Here is a 24,157-nt window from a genome sequence, read left to right on the forward strand (position 1 = left end):
ATATCAATATACCAAATATAGCATGCGGTATATTTTAGTATTTTTGTGGTATATTAATTTGGTATATTATGAGAATCATACCGCATATCATATACTATATATTGTACAGTATGTTATATTTTGAATGTTGTACAATATCAATACACCAAATATAGCATGTGGTATATTTTAGTATTTTTTAAATTTTGCGGTATATTAATTTGGTAGATTATGAGAATCATACCGCACATCATATACATTGTACTTTATGGTATATTTTGAATGTTGCTCAATATCAATATATCAAATATGACATTTAATATATTAATTAATATATAATATTTAATATATTAATATTTTAATATTTTTTCGGTATATTAATTTGGAATATTATGAGAATCATACCGCATATCATATATATTGCACTGTATGGTATATTTTGAATGTTGTACAATATCAATATACCAAATATCGCTTCTGGCATGGTATGGTATATTTTGAAAGTTGTACAATATCAATATACCAAATATCGCTTATGGCATGGTATGGTATATTTTGAATGTTGTACTATATCAATATACCAAATATAACATTAGGTATATTTTAGTATTTTTTGTCGTATATTAATTTGGTATATTATGAGACTCATACCGCACTCCTTATTAAAAATGCGTCGCGAGTATCTCACAGTCGAGCACACTTTGTTCCTGCTGTTTGTGTGTACTGCGCTGAATTCAATGTCTGCCACCTGTTCGCTGTCTTTGTCCCGCATGCACGCACCATCTCTCTCCCTCTCTTTCTCTCTCCCTCTTTCGTTTACACATTCCAACACAGTCCAAGCGTTGATCTCCATGGCCTGTGGCATGCCACAGCGCGCGCACGCTTTGTGCGAAGGCATTTTGCGTAATTGTAATTACACATACACATGCAAACAGCGCGAGGGACAAAAGCATGAAACTGAGACTGAAACTGGAGCTTGGAATTCGATGTGAAACTTTTGGGGAGCGGGGCGAAAAGGAAATTGAACAAGAGGCGGAAATGAATTTATGGATATAAAGTTATTGCCGTAATGGGCCAAACTGATAAACGCGCTGCGTATACGTAACATTCGGTTACGCACTACGCACATTACGTATACGCAATGTACACTAGCATTGCCATTGCCATTGCCACTGGCACGAGTGTTTCTTATCAAGAAGTTTTATGGAAAATTCTTAAGTTACAGCCAAAAGCGTCTCGCGGAATTTGCGGAGAACTAAATACTAAAATTTACTGCCTGATTTGTGTCAATAAAAAAACAACATTGATAACAACAATAGTTGCACAACGATTTGTCGCAATTATTTAAAAGAAACAAGTCTCAAGGTGCAAAACATGTGGAAGATAAAAAGAGCAATATTTCGATTTAAAAATCAAGTGAGAAAGCTTGAACACCAGACTGTGATATATATTGATAATAAAAGCAAAACAGTGCTGTAATCATTGTAAAATATACCGAAAATATATATAAAAAAAAATATACCAAAGGCTACATTTGGTAGATTGATATAGTAATACATACGAAATATACCATCGAGTGAAAAAATATACCAGATTGTCAGCCAAAGCTACTAAAACCTGTAGTGAGTACGCGTTTTCCCACACAAATAAATAACTTATACATTTTTTATCTGACCGCTATCCAATTTTAATGAATCAAAAATATTATTATTGCATTTATCACAAATCAAAATTGTGCTCGATTTTTATCGATTTGTTGGTCGGAAGTGGGTGTGGCAAAAATTTGACGCAAACTTAATTTGCGTGCAAAAATGAAAAGTGCTGTCGAAAAAAATTAGATCTCAATCTCTTATAGTCTCTAAAATCTAAGTATTCATGCGGACAGACTGATGGACAGACGGATTATGGCTATTGACATGTTATTTTTAATTTATAAAATAACATTTCCGTATTTGTAAAATATTTATTTTGTTAGCTTAATAATAATGTTTTATTATTTAGGAATATAAATAAAATGATACTTAAAGTTTCGTCATAATTTAATAGCTACTTTCGTCGTGTTTTAATAAAGCAAGCCAGCAAGCAGTATAAAATGGCACTGTTAAATGAATATAACTCTGAGTGAAGTCAAGTTCATGTTCATTAATCTAGCTTAGAGGCGAAATTATGAAATCAGTGCAGCAGTTGCCACAAGTCAACTTAAGCCAGAGCAGAAGAAGTAGACAGACATTCGTGCAACGTTTGCTTGCAGCAGCGGCAGACACTTTGGCGATTAGCTGAGCCCACTTGAGTGACCAGTCTTGGAGTTTTGGCTTGGAACTAATTGAGCTACAGCTGTTTCGAGGGCTTTACGTGATTATTCCGCTTGAGTTGCGAGCTAAATACTGCAGGCTGAAGCAAAGATTGAGTTTTCTCGGAGTAGGCGGGAGCTGAAGTTTATTTTAAGAGAAAGAGAGAGAGATTGTGGATGGGTTTTGAAGGATGCTACGGCATTGCCTCGTTAACATTTGACGTTCGAAAATTTTGCGCTTAGCAACTTGGCACTTTGATAAAGTTTTCATCTTATTTTTGCATATGTTCAACACACGCACGCACACACACACAGAATGAGCCACATTAAATAGAGGGCACTCGTAAATGATTTTGTATGAGCAACTATTTAAAAGTTTTTGCAACTCCCTCGAGAGGCAACTAGCATAAATAAGTATATGTTACTCAATCCACAACAGACAAGCGAAAGACAGAGACAGCAACAGCAACAGCTACAGCGAATGGCAGTGGGAGTGGGAGGGGCAAAAAGGAAAAGTTAGGTCAAAAGTTTTAAAGAAAATTGCAGGGCGTAAACTATGAAAGCTGTATGTATGAACAAGATGAGCAAAAGTTTTTTATTTTTCAACAAATTTCGGAATGAAATGAAACCTTTTCAGAGGAAAACACTGTAGTGACCGGACTACGACCCCCGACCCCCGACCCCCGAACCAACGAAGCCCCTCGACCATGACTACAACCCCAATCTCGATCCCCCATTCCGATTTCTCAGCCTCAGAGTCAGAGTCAGAGCCAGAGCAAAGCAGTCATTTGGGTAATGAACTGTTAGCGCTGTACAATCTGGCCAAGAAATCTGTTTTGAATTCCTTGGCCAGCGCGCAGGCAGCAAAATGCAAATAAAGGACCAAAAACAGGACGACAACAACGACAACGACAACGGGAATGACAATGAGAATAAGCTTGAAACTGATACAGAAACAGCAAAAAAGAGACAGACTGAGACTGAGCCATGAGATGATGGGCATAACGATGAAGCTGAAGATGGCTCCATGGCATTTAACGAGCCAGCCTGCGATTTTATGTGATGGCAACGCAGCGGCGACTGCGGCCAACCGCGACGCCTAAGTCGACGCCTACCACGCCAAGCACAAGCTGCTGGATTGGAATTGGGTAAAGCAACTGGAAACGGGAACAGGGAATGAGAATGGGAATGGGAATGGGAATGAGAACGAAAACGAGAGCGGGGCAACGAAAGCGGAAAATAAAACGGAAGCTGCACGCAATTTAACGAGTCTTGCGGGCATCTTTTGATACCCTAGAAACAAAGTCAACTGGCAACTAAGACAGTGAAAACACATTTTCATTTAAGAGGTATTCTCAATACGAACAAATGTTTATATTTTTAAGACAATATAAGTTGCCCTCATCATATATATATCATAATTAGCATAACAAACGTGATCGTATTTAGTTTTAAATATCCTTCCCTTTGTTGTATGATCTGACTTTTTGTTATATTATTTTATTTACATTAATTCTTTTTAAAACAATTCGAATATTGAAATAATATATTAAGTATACGTCAAATAAATTAAACACTGAAATTAGCATGTAAGTAATAATATTAAGCAATCTCAGTTTCAACTCTTTTTTATATTTTTAAAACAATATTCATTGTAGTTAATATCTCCTTTCAATACTCGAATCGTATTTAAAGAAAAATAAGATTTTAAATACGTTTGCAATAATAAAAAAAGACATTAAGTATACGCAAATTATATTACAAATTTTATTAAAGCTTTTTATCCAAATGTTAAGTTATCTAAAGCCTTTTTTATTATTATTTGTCCTCTTTCAAAGCAAATGCAAGACCTCTCAAACATACCTTATATTTTTTTTTTTGTATATTATTAATTACTTTAAAAAATAATGGCTAGCTTAAGAAAATCTTGCAAGTTTTTCTATAGAATGGAAAGTATATAATACTTATTTAATTATTATAGTGAATTGTTGTCATATCAGAATTCCAACAATATAGTAAAGAACTTAAAGTTATTTCTTCCAGTTAAGAATTCGAGTTGCCTCTCACATCTTAAAAGCACATTCAGACTTCGACTTTAGGAAAACTTCTTTAAGCTGTTTTTATGTGCGATTTTTCAGCTTTTTCTTTTTGTTTTTTTTCCTTTAGCTATTTTTATTTTGTTTTTGTATCTGTTGCTGTTGCTGTTGCTGTTTTCATTCCGTTTGACGTTGCGTTTGCCGAGTTCACGGCGCACCGTCTGCGACTGTTTCCGCTTTATTTTTGCAGCATTTTCTCGAGCGCCGAAAGGATGTGAACGAAGTGGGCGAGAAGTGGAAATGGTGGCGAAAGATGGAGAAGGAGAAGGAGGTGCTGGTGATATTTCCCTGAGAATTGAGTCGAGGAGTTATGATTACCTTTTGCGCAAGCAGTGCAATTGATTTGCTTCGTGTGCCCGCGTGGCACAAATCAATTTGACGTCGGCCGTAAACGGTTTATGAGTTTTTGTTCGCTTTCCGCGTTTCGCGTTTCTGCAACAAGTGGATGCCACATTAAATTGCCGCACATTATTTGGGCTTTGGCCACACCCACGTCAACCCACGCACACATATACACCCACCTATACACGTAGAGAGTAACACACAACCATTTGGAACTTAGCGCGCGTTTCAAATATTTCATTGACTATAACGAAAACTGAAGCGAACCGAGCAGCAGTGGCCAAAGGCGTACTATGGACCAAAAGCATTAATAACAATTTATTTTCATCGTGGCATCAACAAGAGGCAAGCAAGCAGGCGACATTCCACAGATTCTCGCGCAGCAGCGCGATGGCAAAAATTGGTATGGCTCCATCGTAGATAAGTCAGTAAGTTTGAGGCGATGCGGTAACTTGAGTGGGGACTGAGCTAGAGGAGCGAGAGGAGGGGCTTATTTGTATAGAAGAAGGAGGCGAGGCAGAGAGGTGCGGAGGAACAAATTGCAACAGCAGGCGCAAAAGTACTCGTAAGTCTAATCGTGCCCACTGTCGTAATTTTGACATTGACGAATTGTTGCTAAAGGATATCACAGAGGCAAAAAAGCGTCAGGCTAAGGATGCTTGCATGTGTGCGTGTGTGTGTGTGTGTGTGCGTGTGTGTTGGTAACTTAAAATGAAAAGCACTTAATAATAATTTAGAGCAAGTTAAAATGCCTGCGCCTGACACTGCGCCCAGAGGCGTCCTGATTTCAACAGCAGCTGCAGCTGCCAAAGAAGAAAGTTGCGTTATATTATATGTGGTCGATATTACGAGATATTTATTTTCGCTACCCATAAGGTAGAAAGGAAGGCGCTTTCTGGAAAATTATGTAACAGGCGAAAGGAGGCATCTCCGACTCTATAGAGTATATATAATAATTTGATCAGGGTCAACAGCCCAGACGATAAAATTATTTCCGTCCTTCTGTATGAACACTCAAATACTATAAGAGGTTGAGATATAATTTTTTGTACAGCACGCTGATCAAGTCTGTTTAATATGTTTGCCACGCCCACTTCCGTCCCAGCAAGTTTACATAAATTGAATAGCAAGCGCCATTTTAAAAAAAGTTTCCTACCAAATATTTTTGTATGGAAAACAAACGCATACCTATTACAGGTTTTAGTTGCATTGGCTGACAATGTGGTACATTTTGTATTTTATGGTATTTTTTTAAACGCAGTACCAAATATAGCATTTGTTATATTTGTAATAATTTAGCGGTAAATATACCGCATTATTTTATATATAGATCAGTATATACCGGTATACTTTAAAATTAATACCGCACTGTTTTGCTTTTATTCTCGATGGGTAGCGAGTATCTCGCAGTCGAGCACACTCGACAGTAGCTTTTAACTTTTAATCAATATACCAGATCAAGTTTGTTTAAAATTGTTGCCACGGCCACTCCCGACCCGAAAATAAAGCTTTCAGCTTTCTGCTAATAAAGCTTTCAGTATTTTTTTTTTTGTATATTTTTTGAAATATGGTTTTATTGAAAATTGCTATCAATATACAAAATATACATAGTTTCCAGTATATTTTTCTATATATTTTGTTATGTATTTTTGGGAAATTTTTCGAATATGGTATATTTTTCTATATATTTTGTTATGTATTTTTGGGATATTTTTCGAATATTGAAAATGGCTAGCAATATACCAGATACAGCTTTTAATATATTTTTGTATTGTGTGATGTATTTTTGATATAGTTTTCGAATATGATTTTATTGAAAATGGCTACCAATTATATCTTTCAGTATATTTTTTCAATATTTCGGTATATATTTTTTATATATATATATTTCAGTATATATTTTTTTTGTACTTTTGGGATATTTTTCGAATATGGTTTTATGGAAAATGCCTTTCAACATACCAAATATATCTTTCAGTATATTTTTGTATATTTTGTGGTGTATTTTTGGGTTATTTTTCGAATGTGGTTTTATTGAAAATGCATATCAATATACCGGATAAAGCTTTCAGTATATTTTTGTATTTTGTGGTGTACTTTTAGGATATTTTTCGAATATGGCTTTATTGAAAATTGCTATCAGTATACCAAATATAGCTTTCAGTATATTTTTGTATTTTTGTGGTGTATTTTTGGGATATATTTCGAATATGGTTTTATGGAAAATGGCAAGCGGGTATTTTACAGTCGAGCACACTCGACTCAGCTTTCTTTAAACACTTTGCCTCACAACAACGCAATCCTTTAACTTTTTTATGTACAAAATTGCATTGATGAGGCTTTATTCACCCTTCTTTCTTAAACATTGTTTAAAATGTGCTTTTGTGTTAATTTCTCTCCAGCTTCTGGTGTAATTCAATTCCTGCAAATGTGTTTGAAATTTGATACAAAATTTGAATATTGGAATTCAATTCGCTGTCCAATTAGCGCGTGGCGCCCCTTGGGACGCCACTGTCTACGCTGCCCCAAAGTGCGAGGCGGAGGCAAGGCATTCAAATGAAGCCAAAGGAATCTGAGAACCGACGTAATGTTGGCATAATAAATACATATATTAAAGCCATAATTTAATTAAATGCCGTTTCAAGTAAATATACATATATGAAAACAAAAAACAAACACACACACACACACACACACACACACACCCACTGTTTGAAATTAGACAACGCGGCGTATGTGTAATTAATTTGCCGCTCTCTCTAATTAAAAGCAAATAAATTGTTCGCATTGACAAACAATCACAGAGCCACTGCGCAAATGGAAATAAAAAAACGAAAAAAATAAAAAATAAAACACACGCAAAGTGAAGAACTTGAGGCAATAATCACTGTTCAGGTTTTAATTATTAGCCATTTTCCATTTCTTAAAATGTACTTTTTTTTTTACTTTCATGGTATGTTGTTGTTGTTGTTGTTGTGTATCCGCTTTCATTTTGTATTTTCTTTGAAAGTTTGTTAATGAAAAAGGAAGCGGCGAAAATGTTTCGATGCATAATTAAAAGCATTGCGCATTTCATAATTTAAATAATAAGAATAACAATGCCAGAAGACTGAGCACAGATTAAATTGTAAGTAAGGACGACCTCAAAGGTTGCACGACGACGACGGCGTCGACGAATATAGCGACATGCCTTCACTTTAGGGTTCAAGCTTGGGGGCCGGGGGCGTGGCATTAAAACGGCAACGACCCAAACGGCAATAACAACCGTAAGCGTAACCCCCGAAAAGACACTGCCGGGGCTTAATGGCCGTAAAATGCTTGCCAAGCAGACCGGCCAGACAAGGTCAGGCCTGGACGCACAGCACACAGGACATCCAACACACAAACACACACCACACACACACACACACTAACATACGTGCATACGCATAGGAGCAAGGAGCAACACACTGCGGAGACTCGGGCCAGGACCTGACCAGAAACAAGTCCGTACGCTTATGATAATAACACAATTATGTACTTACATAATTAAAGTCGTAAAGTGCACAAATACAAGCAAGGCAAAACACACACACACACGTTGCTATGTACACACACACACACACATACACATTGACTGTGCATTATAACGTGCGACTAACTCGACTTTTATTCAAAAAGGCAAAGAAAGAATGCCGAACTTCCGTATTCGAAAAATGCGATACACTCTCTAGATTAAATCTGATAAAATTGATTAAAAATCGAAAATATCTAAAAGTGACAACACAAGTAATTGAATTGAAATTAAAATTACTTTAGTTAAAAATTAAATGCATTTAATTCAATTGAAATAAACTAAAAACTTTAAAATCAATTGAAATTTAAATAAATAAAGAAGATCAAATTTCTATAAGCGAGAAATGCTACTCTTTGATAACATTGATTAAAAGAAAAAATATATGTATATCAAAGAACAAATGCAAGAAAATTCACATTAAATTTACTTCACTTTAATTTGAAATAACGCCAAACTTCCCTATTTGCCACACTGATAAGCTAATTAAAAGAAAAAGACTAAAAAGCATAAAATTTATTGAAATTAAATGCTTTGACTCCAAAATTAATTTTGCAAAATTAAATCAAAATGTTGAAGAATAAATACTGAACTTATAATAATATCCACTTGATATTAAAATTATTTTACTTTAAAATTAATTTTAAATGAAACAATTGCAAAAATACTAAAATATACTAAAACTCATATTTGGTATATCGATAATATACATTAGAAATATACCATCGATGTCAAAATATACCAGATTGTAAGCCAAAGCCCCTAAGACTCGATTGCAGTAGGCGTAATTTGACATACAAAAGTATTTCTTCAAAAACTTCTACAATATTTAATCACAATCAAATTCTCAGGAATCATAAAAACTCTAGTTATCTTTATCCCTTTTACCCTACGGGTTTTACTTACTGTTTTACTTTACTTTACCATAAAATTTTAATTTAAAATTCATATAAAATTTGTTTTTGGTATATCTAAAAGAATATTTCTGTTTAACCAAGTAATCAAAGTACTTTACAACTATCAAGCCAAGTATTTAGAATTTATAGACACATGCTTGGCAAAGAACCGTACTTAATCATGTTGCTACCCATGTTATTATCGTGTTACGCATATCATAAATACAATTGTTAAATAAATAAAGCTTGCCACATAAATTTCAGTTAAGACTACAAACATTTGCTGCCCACTGAATTACTTTACATTTTTTTGAAAGTATGTAAATGATAGATTCTATTTTAAAATGCAGAATTTAATTACGACATTGTTTGCTAGAGTTCCCCCCTGAAGTAGCTAATTGATAAGCCCTATCAACAGAATTGAATGCCAAAATACTCTGCCTTATCATTTAATTTAGCTTTCGCATTTGTTTTTTATGTTTTTCTTATGTATCTGTATTTTTCTTTTTACTTTCAATCTAGTAGAGCAACAAGAACAAAGTGTTCACGTTCGTTGTGTACTTTTTTTATTATACGTTTTAGAGGGGTTTTTATTCCTGTTGCTGAAGTTGATGGTATTAATATTTTATGTGAAGAAGAGAGCGCCAAACAATAACAACGACAACAACAACAACAACAACAAAAACAGCAATAACCAACACAATCAACAACAATAGCGGAACAGCAACAACAATCTGTAATAACAACAACAACAAGTGGTTGGAACAAGGAAGCTGTGTGTGTGTGTGTGTGTGTGTGTTACACCCTGCCCGGCTGTCTGTCTGTCTCTTTCACACACACACACACATGTGTATAAACGAGTGTAATACAATTGCTCAATACCCGCACCGAATTTGAACTTTTGTTAGAAGTGTTTGGCACTTGAAACTGTTTTGTATTTTCCGTTCTCTGTCTCCCTCTTTGCCTGTTTCTTTCTCTCTCACTCTCACTCGCACACGCTCCTCCCTTCCCCTCTTGACGCATCGTCGCATTTGTCTACTTGTAATTCAGGCCAAAACAGACTTCTGACTTCTGCTACTGTTGCTGCTGCTGCGTAAAATGCAGATGAGATTGGCTTAGGGGAAATTGAGATGGCAGTCGGCATATCTACTTTGGAATATGCTAAGTGAATGCTACGTGGGCAGCATGTTCGCATTTACCACTCACACACTCACACACGCACACACACACACACATAAAAGTATCACATCGACAACGTCTGTTAACCTTTCAATGGCTATAAGGCTGTGTTATCGATATGGACTGATAACGAGTCCATCATGTTTATATGCTTGTTCTCTTCACTTCTCTTCTCATCTCCAATTTTCTTTTCTTTTTTCGTTGTTGTGCAAGCTGATCTCAATGACAGATATAGATATTTTAGAGTTCATAGACAGGTCAATCGACATATTTCTTGAGGGTAAAACCCACTTCCAATTATGGTCAACAGTTATTAATTTTGTCGCGTCTGCAGGCTGGCGTTAAAGTAATTAAACAAAGCGCTAATGCACATAAGGATAACGATTTGTCATTTACAAGTTTTCAATGAAATTATGTTTTTATTTGCCTTTCATTTTATTAAATATCAATTAAGAAAGCTACCGTCGAGTGGGGGCGACCTTTGAGATATTCACTACCCAAGGCATTATTTGGTATTTTAATATATGTAGCTCATTATTCAAAATATACCAAATTGTCACTCAAAGTAACTTAGACTCGATTGCAGAAGGCGTTTTTCCATAGACAGACAGACAGACAGACAGACAGACAGACAGACGGACGGACAGACGGTCATGGCTATATCGTTTTGGTTGCTGGCGCTGATCAAGAATCCTGTCTGTTACATACATTTCCTGCAGGCACAAAGCTATAACACCCTTCTATCCTATGTTTAGCGGCTCTAAAAAATACACACTTCCGATTTTATTTTCAACCTTAAAACTTAATACAAATATTTGACAGTCTCAACCCTTTTTTATGCTTATAAAATGAAAGTAATAATTTCATTATTTTAGTTAGATCATCATCGAATGAAATAACTACAAGTAAACATAACAGATTCTACTACAAAAAAGATTAATTTCAAAACAAACAAGTTCATATACAAAAAAAGATTGTTTTCAAATCAAATTAACCTGAGTATGAACCTAAAAAAAGAATTAATTCCAAATCAAATTCATTAAAATAAAAAAAAAACAAATCCTACTATAAAAAAGTTGATCAAAAATTTAAGTTGATGCCTGTAAACTTGATAACTTCTATCACCAAACAGATGAGTTTAAATTAGTGTCAGACTAAAATGATCTAATATTCGAATAACGTTTGAAAAGAAGATTCACTATGCTCAGAATTTGAAAAGCGTTCACAAATGTAAGCTATATAGAGGATGCAAGGGCAAAAAGGAAACTCCAAGCACAGAGAAGGAAAGAGAAAGAGGGAGAAAGTGAAAGTGAAAGCAATTCCCCAGCATTTTCGCATTTCATTACAAATGCATTGCGCATTGGGTAATGTGTTGCTTATTCGCTCACAATTCTCCCCCTCTCTCTCTCTCTCTCTGTCTCTTTCTATTCCTTATGCCAATTCATCCACAACTCGTTCACCAAAACCCACTTCAAAACAACAACATCAAGAACAGCAAATAAGGATGGGAATAACAGCAGTAAGTGATTTACAACAATAAGCAGCTTACAATGTTCTCTCTGCCATTAGCTGAGAAGTTGAGGCAGTGCACAATTTCGGGAGCAACTCGAACAACAAGAATTCTTGGGCTGAAGGAGTGGGAGGGGGAGGGGGAGGCCAACCGCATTGCCAATTTGCCAGGACGTTACCAAATCGTCAAATCTTGTGAAGTGCCCACAGCGATATTAAGGCAATACACGCCCACACACACACACACACACACACACGAAGAGAAGAAGAAAAAAACCGAGCGAAGCAGAATATTGCGAGTGCATAAATATTATAAAGAAATTCGAGCAGGCATCATATGATGCCCTGCTGAACCAGCAGTCGACAGTCGACAACCTTGTGGACCAATCAGCGAGGTTCGATCGAAAAGTTTTTCGTCATCGTTATTTATAAATTTGGAAAAATAGGTGACTTAGAGGCAACTCAAAAATATACAAAAATAAAATTTGTATTGTTTAAGTAAAGTCTTGTTACACCTATTCTTATAAATAATAAAGTATATAAGAAAAAAGTATGTTTAATGCAAAAGTAATCAAAAATAAGATAAATATATGCATTGAATTTATGTACAAATTCTTGACTTTATCACATTTTTTTATTCTGAGTAATAAAAATAATTTTAGCAATAGGTAAGTTCATTACAAATTAAAATGGAAATATAATATAAAAAAAAAAGAAAATTTAAATTATACTGATTAGCAAAATAATTCACAAGTTTAAACTTTAGCTAAAGTAAGTAAAAATATATATATTTGATTCAACAGATTATTTAGTATCTTTTAAAATACTAACAAATCAAATGAAGCCGCATTGAATTCTTAAAATATTTTTGTACTTTACAATTACAATGGAATGTCCGCAAAAAGAATTCTTTGATTCGAATGGAATTTCCGCTGATAATGTAAATGCAAAATACTTTGAAAAACATATGATTTTAATTTACTAAAGATAAATATTTGATTTTATTAAGTCATTTCATTTATTTAGTTAGTAACCTCGCCAACACAACACATACTCGTAAATAAAAAAAGCAAATGCTCTTTGCCTTTTGTTTCAATACTCAAATTCCTTTGTAGCTTTATTGCCGCCCACGCAGCAGGTTATGTGTTTGTGTGTGTGTGTGTGTTTTGGTATTTTATTCGGCTGCCTTTTGTCTCAATTTTATATATTGTTATTCTACAATATGTAAAACATTTATTTGGAATTCGGCACTCCAAACTCACACTCAACACTCACACGCACACAGAAGGGAATGTAACCAAAGCAACAACAAGTTTCACCTGAAATGTTTGGGAAATTTATCAATGTCTTTTTGCTTTTTTTTTCTTGTTGTTGCCTGTTTTGATCTTATTAGCTGCAGCTGTTCTCGGCCCTGTTCTGTTCTTTTCTGTCCTGTTTGTTACCCTTGGTGCTGCTCCCAGCTGTTGCGTCGCCCCATAAAAATTGATGGCCTGACGAACGATTGCGCTGCGATTGCGATTGCAAGTCGCATAAAATCAATGAAGTTTGTTGGCCATTGCCACGCAATTTACTCGCAACAGCTGAGCCATTAAAATCGCTTCAAATTACGATGAAATGATGCTAAGCTGCAATTGCAGGCAACGATGATGATGCTCTTTCTCTTGCTCACTTGGCTACCGTCGCCCCCGCTGGCTGAGCTTCAATCGAGACATCAAAAAGACTGCAGATGGCAAAAGTCACGCACAGCACACACACAAACACAAACACACGCAGAGAAAAGAAAGTTGAGCAAAGAAGAAAAAAATAAGGAGAACTCAAGCGGATTTCTAATAGGATTTTTATGTAGACGCATGTGCAACAAATCTACAACTATTCACAGCATGGCCAAGGGTCGCTTTTTTTTGTTGTATTTTATTTTATGCAGCTGCTGGCTGCGTTTCTGATCTGCTGTTGAAATGAATTTACGTTTGCCCATTAATAACGACAAAGCACAAACAAAAACTAGAAAGAGAGAGGGAAACAAGTAAGAAGTTACGGTCGAGTGTGCTCGACTGTGCAACACCCGTAACCCAAAACAGTGTGGTGTTATTCTTATAATATTCCGCGAATATACCAAAATATGCCGAATGGTATACTTAGTATGTTTATAATATAAACACTCCACTACTGTACAGATCTGTTATGCCACAAATGAGTACATTCATGCAGAAGTCTAGTTTATATATTACTACATTCAAAATATTCAATAGAGTACAAAATATATTAAGACCTGTAGTAAGTAGGTTTATTTTCATACAAAAAATAATTTCCTAAGCAAATTACATCGCAATCAAATTTTCAAGAATCATAACAACTCGCATCCCATTTTCAATTAAACCATATTCTGAAACTATAATAAAAAGTATCGCAAAAAAAAATATACCAAAGTGTATATTTGCTACATCGATATAGTACTACACTGAATATATACCACAGCGCATAAGATATCTTTTTTTGGCTTGCGTGGTCTGATGTGCGTGCAAAAATAAAAAGTATCTCTACCTCTTATAGTCTCTGAGATTTTGGTGTTTATACTAACGGACAGACAGGCAGACGGACTGGCGGACTGTTGACGTTGATCAGGAATACATATATACTTTATGGGGTCGGAGATCCCTCCTGCAGGCCCAAAGTTATAATACCCTTCTACCCAATGGGTAGCTGGTACAAAAATTAAAAATAGAAAGCAAAGCAAGCAAAGAAAAGCAGTCAGCATCTGGCCGAGAAGGAAACTACATGCGTATAATACTCAGCTCCAGCTGATACATGACCCTCATAAGTATGCCATGAATTCAATGGCCCACATTCCAGATGCCGCTACATTCATGAAGGAGGAGCAAAATCGAAAGAAAAACCAAAGCAAATGTTGGCTTGCCAAGCATGACGCAAAACATCAAAATAGCTAACTGCGACAAGGCAGTCGACAAGAGTTTTAAATAGTTTCTGCTGAGAATAGCAGTGCATTAAAATAATAACATTGTAACATAATAATAATTTCATATTCAAGAATAAGTAAAAGGTAGCATTAATAGATCAGTCGCGAATAAACGTTCTAAGAAACTCAACGTGTTTTATTTTTAAGTTTCACTTAAAAAATTTAGTATTCTATAGTTTGCCATATTCGACCATTATAAATTATTTTTGTCGACAACTTTGTTTAATATCTCTAAAACTAGATTAGATAATACTATTCATTGACAGTTAAGTTTGCATTTTTATACCCGCTACCCATAAGGTTGAAAGGTTTTATAACTTTGTGTCTGCAGGGAATGTATGTAACAGGCAGAAGAAGTCATCTTCGACACTATAAAGTATATATTCTAGATTAACGTCAACAGTCGACCCGATAAAAGCAAAACACTGCTATATTCATTTTAAAAAATACCAAACTAATATACTACAAAAATACTAAAAATATGCCATTAACCTTTCTTAATCTAGTCTTTGGTATATTTTTGATGTTGTACAGAACATTTTAGTATATTTATTATTCTGTGGTATACAATATTTTCATTGTGTACCATATAGATATACCACATATAGGCTTAAGTATATTTAAGTATTTTTGGTACATTTTTTTAGAATATGGTTTTAATGAAAATGAGTAGCGGGTATCTCATAGACGAGGAATATACCAAATATAGGCTTAAGTATATTTTAGTATTTTTGGTATATATTTTTAGAATATGGTTTTAATAAAAATGAGTAGCGGGTATCTCATAGACGAGCAATATACCAAATATAGGCTTAAGTATATTTAAGTATTTTTGGTACATTTTTTTAGAATATGGTTTTAATGAAAATGAGTAGCGGGTATCTCATAGACGAGCAATATACCAAATAATATATTTAAGTATTTTTGGTATATTTTTAGAATATGGTTTTAATGAAAATGAGTAGCGGGTATCTCATAGACGAGCAATATACCAAATATAGGCTTAAGTATATTTTAGTATTTTTGGTATATTTTTAGAATATGGTTTTAATAAAAATGAGTAGCGGGTATCTCATAGACGAGCGATATACCAAATATAGGCTTAAGTATATTTTAGTATTTTTGGTATATTTTTAGAATATGGTTTTAATAAAAATGAGTAGCGGGTATCTCATAGACGACCAATATACCAAATATAGGCTTAAGTATATTTTAGTATTTTTGGTATTTTTAGAATATGGTTTTAATGAAAATGAGTAGCGGGTATCTCATAGACGAGCAATATACCAAATATAGGCTTAAGTATATTTTAGTATTTTTGGTATATTTTTGGAATATGGTTTTAATAAAAATGAGTAGCGGGTATCTCATAGACGACCAATATACCAAATATAGGCTTAAGTATATTTTGGTATTTTTGGTATATTTTTAGAATATGGTTTTAATAAAAATGAGTAGCGGGTATCTCATAGACGAGCAATATACCAAATAGAGGCTTAAGTATATTTTAGTATTTTTGGTATATTTTTAGAATATGGTTTTTATAAAAATGAGTAGCGGGTATCTCATAGACGACCAATATACCAAATATAGGCTTAAGTATATTTTAGTATTTTTGGTATTTTTAGAATATGGTTTTAATGAAAATGAGTAGCGGGTATCTCATAGACGAGCAATATACCAAATATAGGCTTAAGTATATTTTAGTATTTTTGGTATATTTTTGGAATATGGTTTTAATAAAAATGAGTAGCGGGTATCTCATAGACGAGCAATATACCAAATAGAGGCTTAAGTATATTTTAGTATTTTTGGTATATTTTTAGAATATGGTTTTAATAAAAATGAGTAGCGGGTATCTCATAGACGACCAATATACCAAATATAGGCTTAAGTATATTTTAGTATTTTTGGTATTTTTAGAATATGGTTTTAATGAAAATGAGTAGCGGGTATCTCATAGACGAGCAATATACCAAAAATAAGCTTAAGTATATTTTAGTATTTTTGGTATATTTTTGGAATATGGTTTTAATAAAAATGAGTAGCGGGTATCTCATAGACGACCAATATACCAAATATAGGCTTAAGTATATTTTAGTATTTTTGGTATATTTTTAGAATATGGTTTTAATAAAAATGAGTAGCGGGTATCTCATAGACGACCAATATACCAAATATAGGCTTAAGTATATTTTAGTATTTTTGGTATATTTTTGGAATATGGTTTTAATGAAAATGAGTAACGGGTATCTCATAGACGACCAATATACCAAATATAGGCTTAAGTATATTTTAGTATTTTTGGTATTTTTAGAATATGGTTTTAATGAAAATGAGTAGCGGGTATCTCATAGACGAGCAATATACCAAATATAGGCTTAAGTATATTTTAGTATTTTTGGTATATTTTTGGAATATGGTTTTAATAAAAATGAGTAGCGGGTATCTCATAGACGACCAATATACCAAATATAGGCTTAAGTATATTTTGGTATTTTTGGTATATTTTTAGAATATGGTTTTAATAAAAATGAGTAGCGGGTATCTCATAGACGAGCAATATACCAAAAATAAGCTTAAGTATATTTTAGTATTTTTGGTATATTTTTGGAATATGGTTTTAATAAAAATGAGTAGCGGGTATCTCATAGACGAGCAATATACCAAAAATAAGCTTAAGTATATTTTAGTATTTTTGGTATATTTTTGGAATATGGTTTTAATAAAAATGAGTAGCGGGTATCTCATAGACGACCAATATACCAAATATAGGCTTAAGTATATTTTAGTATTTTTGGTATTTTTAGAATATGGTTTTAATGAAAATGAGTAGCGGGTATCTCATAGACGAGCAATATACCAAAAATAAGCTTAAGTATATTTTAGTATTTTTGGTATATTTTTGGAATATGGTTTTAATAAAAATGAGTAGCGGGTATCTCATAGACGACCAATATACCAAATATAGGCTTAAGTATATTTTAGTATTTTTGGTATATTTTTAGAATATGGTTTTAATAAAATGAGTAGCGGGTATCTCATAGACGACCAATATACCAAATATAGGCTTAAGTATATTTTAGTATTTTTGGTATATTTTTGGAATATGGTTTTAATGAAAATGAGTAACGGGTATCTCATAGACGACCAATATACCAAATATAGGCTTAAGTATATTTTAGTATTTTTGGTATTTTTAGAATATGGTTTTAATGAAAATGAGTAGCGGGTATCTCATAGACGAGCAATATACCAAATATAGGCTTAAGTATATTTTAGTATTTTTGGTATATATTTTTAGAATATGGTTTTAATAAAAATGAGTAGCGGGTATCTCATAGACGAGCAATATACCACATATAGGCTTAAGTATATTTAAGTATTTTTGGTATATATTTTTAGAATATGGTTTTAATAAAAATGAGTAGCGGGTATCTCATAGACGAGCAATATACCACATATAGGCTTAAGTATATTTAAGTATTTTTGGTACATATTTTTAGAATATGGTCTTAATAAAAATGAGTAGCGGGTATCTCATAGCCGCGCACACTCGACTGTAGCTTTCTTACTTGTTTTTATATCTGTTTATTGTAGCAATTGATCTAGCCTCGATTGTAATAAAAGTCTTTTCGGTCGCCTGTCTATGTCTAGCATCTCTGCTTTTATATTCTATTTTAGTGGGCTGTCTGCATGTTTCGCATTTGATCTTTGCGGTTTTTGTGTGCGGCCACGAGTTGTTTACAAAATGCCATAAATGTTTCGATTCGAATAGCTTGGACAATTGTTAAGTGGATTTAATAATGGCCATGGCAACAAACTCTATTGAAAATAACTGGCACGTGCAATGGGCATCGTCTATCAGACGAAGAGATGGAGACAGAGACGGAGACGGAGAGATAAAGAGGGTGTGTCTTCGTTGCGCTGTGTTCTCATTCCCGTTGCTTGAACTTTCATCAATGCAATCAGCACATGGCCCCTGGGCAAGAGAACTCAACTAATTTGCTTTGACTGTCAGCAATTTGCATGGCCTGTCGTCCTTCTGCCTGCCCGCCTGCTAAATGACAATTTAATAAGCCTTAGACATGCCCACACACACACACACACACACATATGCAGTTGAAATGGACGTCCTTCTAACAAAGTTACAATCACAATAATAATAATAATAATAATGGTGGGTATGGCTACAAAAAATGATAAAGAAAGTAAAGAAGTAAAGAGCACATGTTATTTGCTAGTGTCAGGGGGAGATGGAAAATGTAATATTGGATATGGGGAAACCCGTCCACAGGGCGCTGCCATTTCCGGTTAAAGCGGAAGTCGCATTTATGGTCTGTGTGTGTTTGTGTATGTCTTGCGCAAATTGTTATAACTCGCCCAAAGCAAATACCAAGGAAACAGTTGATTGTATTTTCCTACGAAAAATAAAGAGAGCGAAAGAGATCAGAAAATGCAAAGAGACCAAACTTAATACAATGTAATATTTAGTCAAACTACAAACTATTGAATTGTGACATGTGTTGCACATTTGCAATACAGTTTATTGGCCAAAGAAATATATAGAATATGATGAGCCAACATAGTAAGCGAGTTCGAAGCACTCACATTTGTGTGGCAAATGTACTTCATCACTTTACCTTTGCAATATCAATGTTATATTCCGTTCAGTCGTAAATTGAGAGCGAAGCATATCACGTACAAAAATTAAAATAAAATAAATAAATACTAATAATAAATTATAAATAAAATACAATTTTTTGAGCAACCATAAAGTGAACTTACAAGAACAAGCGAAGATGGGAAACGAAGCATCAAAAGTTCTAATTGCAAATAAAGGTTTAAAAGTTAACGCTAATGCACCGAATTCTCACTCTGGTGGAAGTGAAATAAATTTACAAGAGGTAATTCAAACTGTCGCTAATGATCCGAATGTTGATGCCGCTGAAGCAAGTGAAATAAATGTAGAAACGGCAATGCAAGATATATTAGATTGTTCGCGTCAAGATGAAGCCCAAGAATCATATTTATCGGCAGCAGTCCCATTTACTATTCGTCAATACCGCGATGTTGGCACACAAACAGAGGTAATAAGAACCTCTTGTAAGCGTGCTAAACGTTTCATTCCTGATGGTGTCGATGCAAAGCGTCCAACGCGTTTTAAGTGAATTTTTCATTTTGTTGAAAACTAAAGACACAGGTAAGTAAAGTTATATATTTAGTATTTTTATATTGTCTTATAAAATTAATTTTTTTTTTTTTTTTAGTTAATTTCATATTTAAAATTAATTTCAAAAAACGTTTATAGCTATTCAGCTTATTATTCAAATGGGTAAAAATTAAATAATTAGCAGTTTGAACAGAAAATTCTATTAAAGAGGTAAGTCTAATATCAACTGAAGAGAATTTCAGATCGAGCCTCTGTCGATTTCCTTTCATACAGAAAATTTCAGAGTTGATGTCCATCTTTTATTTATTTATGTAATAAAAACACAGATCCAAAAAAAAATATTATAAGCGGTAAGCTTAACGTAAACAAAAGCGTGATTTGTTTATCTGATATTTATCATTTCTGTTTTTTTATAGTTTACATATGTTTAGGATGTCAAGCAATCACTTCTTATTTTAATCTTAACAATTAGGATCAAAAGTAAGTCTAATATCAAATTAAGCGCAATCTTGTGCACACAAATGATTATGATGTCGAGGAACTTTAAGGCAATTGTTAATTAAATAGATGCTTGACTTAAAAATCAAAAATATTACAAAATCATAAAATCAAATAAGCTCCAAGTAAGTTTATTGTTATCCTTTATATATTTTATTATAGTGCTATTAATTGTTCACCATAGACAATCTTAGAGGATTCAATAACGAGAATAAATCAAATGAAAATTGATTTATTTTTTAAAGGGTTCTAAAGCACATTTCGTTAATTTCAACTTGAAATGTTAATTCTGAAATGAAATAAAATTTTAAAGCAAAAAGCAAAACAGAAATCGACTTCTCTCTATTTCAATTAAGATTAGTTCTATTCAAATGGCTTACAGCTTGATACACAATGCCAAATATCATTCATTGAACCTTAAAACAATTATTTGGGGAGACAAGAAATTTAGCATATTCCTATCTCTCGCCCCTTTCTACCTTTCTCTCTCTCTCTCTCTTTCGATATTCGCTTGTCCGCTTCCCCATCTATTTGACAGGTTCTTTGGTATATAGTATGCGATTACTTTTGGCATTTCTTTTGCGCAGTCACTTGAATTTTCATGGGCCGTAGCCTGTAGCGAAATTTCGTTCGTTCGTTCGTTCGCCAAGCGCATATCCGGGTTAGTTCGATAGCTGATTGTCGAGGGCAAGAAGAGAACACAGCAAGTAAATGGAGAGGAGGAGGAGGAGGAGAAGGAAACGCTTCGTGCCAAAGTCAACGCGGACAAGCGGATATTCGTAACAACAAGACGTTACTCGACAACAGCAACAGCAACAACAACAACATCGAGTAAAGAGCTCAAGTAGTAAACATAAATAAACTACGACTATGTAAGTGTACATAAATATATATATGGAGATGCGCATTGTCGGAGGCGTGTGTAAGGAGTAACATTGGCGCGTTTTGAATTTCATGAAGAGGAAACTTCACTTATAGCCAAGTGAGCCATAAATCCTTTATTCCAGCATATAGACACACATACATATGTACATACATATATATGTAATTAGGTGACTGACTGCGGTCGAAATTCTCTGACAGCATCAATAAAAAAAAACACGCGGTCGGTCCGCATAAAATCAAGTATACGACAAATTGAACTTGATGTTGATGTAGGTAAAAAAAAAAACAAGAAAGCTGCAGCCGATTTTGCTCGACTGTGGAATACCCGCTACCGATTAATGTAAAAAGTGACGGTATTATTCTTTAAATATACAGAATTAATATACCAAAAATATACTAAATTATACCAACACCCGCTACACATTTAAATATAAAGTACAGTATTATTCTTAAAATATACCGACAATATACTGATAATACAAATGACTATATTTGGCATATTAAATGTGAGATATCAAATATACCAAATTAATATACCGAAAATATTCTAAATTTAACAAGCTTGGTATTACATTTATTTGTAAGATATACTGAAAATATACCAAATTATGGCAATGGTTATATATGGTATATTAATATATCACTACATTTCAAATATACCATATAGGTCACTATATACTAGATTGTCAGCCAAAGCAACTAAGACCCTTCGGCTGATCAAGAATACATATAGTACTTATCGGCACATAGTTATAATACCCTTCTATCCAATGGGTAGCGGGTATCAAAAATAAGGCATAAGCCTTCCACTATTCCTCGAGTTTTGCTTGCGAATAAATTGGTTTCATCGTTGACATTTTCATTGGTGAGGCAAAAGGCACTTGGACCAATAAAAATATAAAAAGATTTTCAATTTGTTTTGCGTCGCAAAAGTTTTTGGCACATTTTTGACAAAGATAAACAAAAGTTGGCCTTGCGTTTCACACAAATCGCCGAAACGCAGCTGCCAATACTGAGTTCGAATACTGAAAATTTGGAATTGGAAATGGGAAAACTGCGAACTGCGAACTGAATGTGAAACTTATCCAGAGTAAAAGTAAAATGGCGTAAAAATGCTAAAGCAAACTTATAGCAGCGGGTCAAAGGTTATCCAAATCGCTTTCGCACGCAACACAAAAAGTTACTCGTTCATTTTTTTTTTTTAGAATTGAATTGAAGTATTGAAAGCCTGCTGTGAATCGAGGTCAAAATGTTTGCTGCAATCAATTCGTGTGTGTGTGTGTGTGTGTGGAAATTGTTAAGATTCCAAAAGCAAATCGTAAACGATGATATGTAAAAAATGCGCAAAATATTTTCCACTTTTCCACCACTTTTTCTTGTTGTTGTTGCGGAAATTAAAGTTTTCAAAATGCTTAATAACCGTCTCAAATTAGCAAGCAATTCAGAATTGATGTCAGAAATGTATGAAATACATGAAAATTCATAGAAATGCATGAATTCGGAATCTTATTGCTAATCACAGGCTCAAAGCACACACTCACACACACACATAAACACAATGGAATGCGAGAGATTTTGTTTGCCCCACATGACAATCAAAGTTCTGAAGGCATTGTGAGTGTCAAAGCAATTTGTTGAACCCAAAATACCGAATGCCGAATGCCGAAAACTGAGCACTGAACACTGAACAGTGAACAGTGAACACTGAATACCAAATGGCACATCATATCATTTCGATGTATGTATGAGCCACTCTTTTGCCCCTTTGCGCACAACTCTCTCGTAAAATATTCATAAATTGCACAAGCGGCGAACCCAAATGAGATAATAAGCTCTCTGTAGAGGACGACTCTGACAGCAAAGAGGATCAAGGGGTCTCTCAGTCTGCCTGTCTGTCTGTCTGTCTCTAAGCAGATGGCGTCCTCCTGGAGTGTCTAACATACTCGTCGTCGTATCTTGCGCTGTTCTAGCACTGCCATCAAATTAAGTATACGCACAGATATTGAACTAATGAAATTATTGACGACTGATTGAGTTTGACTGCCTTCTAAGTGTGTAACACACTCACACACACACACACACACACACACACACAAACGCGCGCGCAATATGATAATCGACTTTCGGGCATAAATATTGTAAATCGTCGTAATTATCGTTGGCTTGATTATTATGTATTTGGCCTGCGAATAGTAAGTAGTATCATCATCATCTATATCATCGTTATCATAATCGGGGAATTTCGTTTGTGTGTGTGTGTGTGTGTGCCACTTGTTGCCATCACGTTGCCGGTTTTATGAGACCAGACATTTATCGAATTGCCATATAAATTATACAAATTGTCGTTAGTCGCACATGGAAAAATGTGAAAGACAGAAGGAAAGCTCTTCATAAATAGCACATATAATTGCGGCAAGAGTTCAACAACACCAAAAAGGCCCCCAATAATAATATAATCACATATACTACATGAGCGAAGCGCAAAAGCCAATTGACAACGAACAACGAACAACAACGAGTGCTGTGTGGATATTGAAGTATTCGTGTTCTCATGTTCTTTGTCCTCGGCGTGCGCGCCTCTTCACTCGAATGGGCTGCCACTTAACGCACAGAGGCAAGTGGCAAGTGGCAAGTAGCAAGTGGTAAAATGGTAAGTGGAAAGTGGCAGGCAACTTCGAGAGTCGCTCAATTCTCCATCCACCTTCGAGCGGCAGCAGTTCATTACTTTATGTAAAATGAATATATATGGATTTTGTTGGCCGTTGCTCTTTTTCACAGTTATT

At 34.3% G+C, this 24,157-nt stretch overlaps 1 protein-coding gene and 1 long non-coding RNA gene across 2 annotated transcripts in view; one reads left to right on the forward strand and one right to left on the reverse strand.

Moving 5' to 3' along the window:
- LOC132796821 (uncharacterized) overlaps positions 1-24,157 on the reverse strand; it is a 69,847-nt gene that overhangs the window by 6,546 nt on the left and 39,144 nt on the right. The window lies entirely within an intron of this gene.
- Positions 19,479-20,820, forward strand: LOC132796016 (uncharacterized). The gene is made up of 5 exons (XR_009633490.1): positions 19,479-20,021; positions 20,089-20,201; positions 20,265-20,341; positions 20,408-20,614; positions 20,674-20,820. It is a non-coding gene; the product is annotated as an uncharacterized LOC132796016 (long non-coding RNA).

This window comes from Drosophila nasuta, chromosome X (assembly GCF_023558535.2).
Source record: "Drosophila nasuta strain 15112-1781.00 chromosome X, ASM2355853v1, whole genome shotgun sequence".
NCBI classification, from domain to species: Eukaryota; Metazoa; Arthropoda; class Insecta; order Diptera; family Drosophilidae; genus Drosophila; species Drosophila nasuta.